General features: G+C 37.5%; 1 long non-coding RNA gene across 1 annotated transcript; it reads right to left on the bottom strand.

Moving 5' to 3' along the window:
• Window positions 1-245: 245 nt before the first annotated feature.
• On the bottom strand, window positions 246-4,698 carry LOC140478496 (uncharacterized). The gene is made up of 3 exons (XR_011960776.1): window positions 4,645-4,698; window positions 4,342-4,425; window positions 246-414 (listed from the first exon to the last, which is right to left on the bottom strand). It is a non-coding gene; the product is annotated as an uncharacterized lncRNA (long non-coding RNA).
• Between the last annotated feature and the right edge of the window lie 1,602 nt (window positions 4,699-6,300).

Here is a 6,300-nt window from a genome sequence, read left to right as displayed (position 1 = left end):
AAATATATAGGAGTATCTAAGTAGGTGCAAATACAGTGAGAACTGACAGACCAAGCTTCAAGTCCTGAAATATTTCCTGTCCTGATAAATGAGAAGGATGCCGAGCCCTGTGGCCAAACTGGCCTGGCAGTAGTACTTGAATAAAAAGTATCAATGTACTCCATTGTTAATGTAGTAAACACAAATGTGCCATGACAATTTGGCAAAGCTGGTGCTCATCCAATACCAGCTTCTGTGGATGAAGGATGCAGGTGGTCTTTGCCCATGGATCGTACCGTGATATGATATGAAATGCTAGCCAAGGTAGATACCTAAAGAGGATACTGGTGAGTTACAGTGCCAGGTCTAATTTGGACTTTCATGTTAGGAATGGTCACCATCTTGTTTCTCTCCACTGTCTGGGAAAGCTGCATTCTGTAATAAATGAGACAAGATCAGGTAATAATGAGAAATTAATGTACACAAATAGGTTCCTCTTCACTCACTAGCAAGATTCTGGTTCTGTTTTCTTATGTGAAAGTTAGATTGTTTTCTCCTAATTTGAAAACCTATTTTTTCCGTTGCTGTTGTACTTTCTCAACAATCTTGTCATTGCCCATGTTATTCAGAGCCTGGGGAAATTCTGTCCAGAGCATGAAATGCTCTTAGACTGAGTTGCCTCTACCTACTCATGTTTTTACATGCTCCACATTCATACTTAATACAATATAATATTGTTTTGCATTTCACAGGATAGTTCTAAGCTATGTCATGACTTGATCCTGGGCAAGGTTTACAGTTCTTGTTGGGATTCTCTAAATTGTCAGGATCCCAGGTAAGGAGGGATGAATGAACTGGCTCTTTTGTGCACCCATCTTCTTTGGTTGATCATAGTGAGATCAATTTACGAAGGATCCCCTTCCTTCTGGATATCTTTCTCTCTGACCAAATAAATTTATGTTTTAAGAGTTACACTTTATCCAGGCTTTCTTGAGTCAACAAAAGAATGAGTTTATTAGTTAATAAATGCAAGATAAACTAATAAAGCATCAAACACACAATTTAGAATGTAAAAAGCCAGTCAAAAGTGGATAAAAGTTAAAAGATATATAGCTCAGTCTCAGTCATCTGTGACAAAAGAAAGGTGGTACATTGTAAGTCAAGCCGTTGTTTTGGCGTTATAGTTTTGGTAGGTTAGTAAAAAGGATTTTGACCTTTTTTTCTTTTGATGGTGGTTCGTTGGTAGAACTAACACCAAGAGAGTCCACTCGAGTCCTGTTTCATTTTGACTGGCTTGTTGGCTTCTAGCTTTGCAATACAAGGGGGCTAGTGGATAGTTCTTCAACTGTGACCTTCACTGCGCACCCTCACTTGACCCTAGAGTATTGGAGACAAGTACCTCAGCTCACTAGAACAGCTTCTACCACTAGAACACAGACACCAGCTGTTGAACTGACTTTAACCCCCGTTCTTGTCTACTCATGATGGAGAAAAAAATGTCTCTTGCCTAGACTGCCTGTTCTCCCATCATTTGTTCAGATTAGAGTGGTGCTGGAAAAGCACAGCAGGCCAGGCAGCATCCAACCAGCAGGAAAATTGACGTTTCGGGCAAAAGCCTGATGAAGGGCTTTTGCCCCAAACATCGATTATCCTGCTCCTCGGATGCTGCCTGACCTGCTGTGCTTTTCCAGCACCACTCTAATCTTGACTCAACTTTACTGTTAACTCCACTCACTTTCTTTAAATAAAAAATTCTTGCTGTAAGACCCTATGTGGATCCTACGTATTCTTATTCTTTTATATGTTTCAGTAAATATACATTGTTCTAGTGTCACTCAGATTTTCCTGACCTCTTTCCGTTTTGGTTCTATGATGATGTTGCTTCCAAGGGTCAGCCAAATGTCAGGTTTTTCTTATTTCCATATGCTTCCCTTTTTTCACGATCCTTTGCCTACCTCCAAAATTTATCTTCCCTTCCTGGATTTCACTCCTTTTATCAAGGGGAAGAAAGTCCGCTGAGCTCCATTAGACTCCACTTCTAATAAGGACTTGATTTACTCATCCTAATTTATTTGATCACTGTCTGGATTGATGAGTCTTACCAGACCATAGGGCTGCTCTCTTAATACAGTGAAACAACTGGTGGTAGTTTAACCTGAGGGTCACCATGCCTCAGGCGAGAGGAGAAGTTGAGAAGATGGGACCATCATGGTAACCTCAGCCAGATGCAGGAATTAAACCCACATTATTGTGATCACTCTGCATCATAAGTATATCTCATTAAGTACTGTGTTCAGTTTTAGTTTTCTTATTTAAAGATGGATATATCTCCATGGGAGATAGTTCAGAGAACCTTCACAAGGTTGATACCTGGAATGAAGAGATTGTCTTTTGCTGAGCTGGTTGGATGAGTAAGAAATAGGAGCAGCAGGATGCCATTCAGTCCCTCACACCTGCCTCACTATTCCAAAAGATCACAGCTGATTTTCCCCAGGCCTCAACTCCTCTTTCATGCCAGGCCATCATAATTTTCAAGTCTTCATTTCTTAAATAATATATTTACCTCCTCTTTGAATACTTTGAATGATCCAGCCTCCGAAACTCTCTGGAAAATACCAGATATTCACTATGCTGTGACAGAAGAAATTCCTTTGCATTTCACTTTTAAATGAATGTCCCCTTATTCTGTAACTATGTCCACTAGACTGGCAAATGGAAACATCTTCTTAATATCCACACTGTTGAGCTCCCTCATAGATGTGCTCTTTAAAGATCAGAAAAATGAGAGATGACCTTATGAAACCTTTCCATTCCAAGATGGTTTAACAGGTTAGAAGGGGTTTCCCATCGAATATCGAGGTGTAGAGGAATTTCTTCTCTTAAATGATGGCTAGTTTTAAAAATTCACTATCCAGAGATCAATGGGGGCTGAGTCATTGAAGAGAATTATGATCTATAAAGGGTCAAGGTTACAAGCAACTTGCAGGAAATGTAATTTAAATTTTAGTCAAATCAGCCATAATTTTATCAATTGGTGGAGCTGATTCAAGGGGCTATGTGACATGTACCTTCCCCTTTTCCTCTAATGTTTACAACATTTCTTTTCATCTTCACATAGATTCTGTTGTAGAATTCATACCTGAAACTTCACAATAATCCAAAATCAATTTGTAGATCGAGCATGATTAACCTAAATTTAATGTTCTGTAATAGGGATCATTTTTATTTTTCTGGACTGTGGACAAAAACATGGAATAAATTACTGATTTAAAGCAAGGGACTGTTGACAAAGATGTTGCATTTCTTTTTAATTAAAACAAAACATTTCAACAATGCATTGTGTGTTCTCTTATACAGGGTAGCCTTGTGAAAGCAATCGGGTATAATTTTAGATACAGCCCCATGGGTTTGTGTTCAGGGCAGTTTTGCCCAGTGACAGAATTTTGATTGGTTTTTCAACAAGGGTGCGTGCACGTGCGTTCAGTTTTGATAAAGTCTTGACTGGTCCTTGGACAAATGGCTATAACATTGTGTTTACAGGTTACATCAGAAATATCCAACCTCTGAAGGAAGATCCCTCACACTCTCTGCCTTCTGTGAATGGAGAAATAAAAGCACTTTGAAACAGCTAGCTATGCACTCTTTTTGTAAATTCCCTTGTTGTAAGGGAAAAAAATGGAAAAGAAAACACCCTCAGAGATAGTGAAAGGGAAAATCTTCAATAGGTGAATGAAAGATTCAGAATCAGTAAGTCCTCCTTAAAGTGTTGGAAGGTACCAAAAGGGAACTGATGGAAACCATTCCATCAATGCCTGTTATCCAGACTAGTGCCAGATCTGTGCTTCACCAGCTCATTTATTGTACCTTGTCCAAAAGTAATATTTGTGTCTTCACTTGCCTCTCTTTTTGGAAAATGTTGAGAAATGTTGTTAGAAGGTATAGGAGTTACAGAGGGTTATAAGTTAGAACCATCAGTCAAAAACAATCTGTTTGCAATAAATTACTGTTTTATTGTAAAGGACATAAATGCTGTGTTTTAACTTGGGCTCATCAGCCAAGGAAATTGAGGAATTTGGATAGTTTGATTAAATCTTTTCACATTTCTGATGACTCAAGGAATAGAGAGGCTTATTTCCATTGTACTACCCCAGTGAGTCATGACATTGACAGCTCGCCTGGAATTTGCATGATGAGGGCCACAGAGATTCTGTAAACAGACTTTGAAATAAACAACAGGATGGAGTAGGGTCTTAAGAGAGATAAGGCAGACTTCTGAAGCAGGTTTGGACAATAGTTTGTTGTTGGGCCCTAGAGGAATACTTCTATTCCACATGGTTGCATAAAGGAATGTTTTATACTTACCTAATAGGGTCTCTTCTGTCTTCAGACCTGCCTTGGCCAAATGGAGAAGGTGCAACTGCTTCTCTGCTCTGACCCCGATTAAAACTGTAAGACAGCATGTTTCCACAGGGTGATTAGCATTAAAATTAACTTGTCTGTTCTTTGTTAATGCTCACTGACTTGATGAATGTTTCCAGATTTTCAGACTTCTGGTTCTTAAGTATTTTCCTTGTTGTTTACAATAATTATTTGCATATTCAATGCACATATGAATATGTATGTGCATGGAGCTCTAATTTAACCACAGGTTAATGATTAACTTACTGTGAAACAAACCCATAAGTTCGAAGATGACAATTGTTGTTCTTTTTGTAGCTGTAGAAAGAAAAATGGCATTTCAGTAGCTTATGAAAATTCATGTTAATGTAATTTGCAGAATGTCAGAAAACAATCTTGAATGATTGAAATATTTCAATCATTTCTTTCAATTTCTATTTGTTTTGAAAATTTAATGTGATCTTTCAAATTATTATCCAGTATAAAGTACTTCTGTGTTATTGCAAAACATTACCAACTGCAATATCTTTCTACTGATGTAATGAGGCATTTATGCATTACTTATATATATCGTTCATGTATTTTGAATGTGATTGAAATTGTCAATAACATTGAAAAACAACATACTTATGACTTCTCATGTATATTCTTATTATGGTATTTAAAAGTGGTTTGGTAGAGTATGTTTTCAAGATTCTGGATTAGTGGTGCTGGAAGAGCACAGCAGTTCAGGCAGCATCCAAGGAGCTTCGAAATCGACGTTTCGGGCAAAAGCCCTTCATCAGGAATAAAGGCAGTGAACCTGAAGCGTGGAGAGATTTTCAAGAGTTGATCTCCCTCAAAGTTGGATAAAACTTTTTATGTTAACTTCCGAAAAAGTCCATGTTTTAAGATGGAAGTGGACATCCTGACAATCTCTCAGTTATGGTGAGATTAGGAAGAAGTCAGTTTAAAATGTACATGGAAATAACCAGACTGCAGAAAACCGCATGATTCAATCTGACATCATAATAACAGTGGAGTAGGACTTCCTGCTGTTGATTAGAGTCAAATAAAATACTCACTCAACTGCCCCAAAGAAAACAATTTTGCTTTTTGGTTATAGAACTGATTCAAATTTCTACTTCTGCAACTCAACTCCCTTATAAATTTTAGTAAAAATGACGTTTAACTACGGATTCTTATTGATAGCACTCATGAATTCAACAATATTTCTCAAAAAGTTATGAACAGCCATATATCCATAATGAGAGGTGTGCATGTACATACTAAGTTGCAAAGCCAGGACAGAAGCATAATTGCTGAGTATTACACACTTTAATTTTATGATTTTGTTATTTTCTGCTTTAAATTTTGGAGAGGAAATGCCTCAAAGGTAGGATAATACTAAGTAAAATGCAATGTGTGTATGGAGTATAGGGAATTTTTGCTGAGACTTATCCTTGCATGTAAACATTCCCATGATTCAGAATACATAATGTACTTATCCAAGATATTTGGCAAATAGTGCTGGAGGTTATTGTTCACCCCTATAGTGGAATGGAGTTTTAAACCATATTACTGATTTTGATTCAGTCAGAAGGTCAACAATTTAAACACTCTGGTTTCCTTTCCCATACACACTTTAATCCACCACTACAACTAAAAACAGTGAACAAACGTATTATAAAACTCAAGCAGTGCTGAGGTGGCTTCGTCGTTTTGAGTACTCTCCAAAAAGGGGATTATTTAAATCCTAAATGAACATTTGAATTAGTAAAGCCAGGAGCAACAAAAGGAAGTATTTATCCCTAATTTGAAATATCCTGCAGCTATTCATGAGATCTAAAGGATCAGTAATCTAGCTAATTATTTACTTTGACCAAACACCACATTTGGGCTAGAATGGGATGAGGCAGAAGAGATTCAGGCTGAACTGCTGTG

The sequence above is a fragment of the Chiloscyllium punctatum genome, chromosome 6, assembly GCF_047496795.1.
Source record: "Chiloscyllium punctatum isolate Juve2018m chromosome 6, sChiPun1.3, whole genome shotgun sequence".
In the NCBI taxonomy this organism is placed as follows: domain Eukaryota; kingdom Metazoa; phylum Chordata; class Chondrichthyes; order Orectolobiformes; family Hemiscylliidae; genus Chiloscyllium; species Chiloscyllium punctatum.
This window is presented reverse-complemented; position numbering and strand designations above follow the sequence as displayed.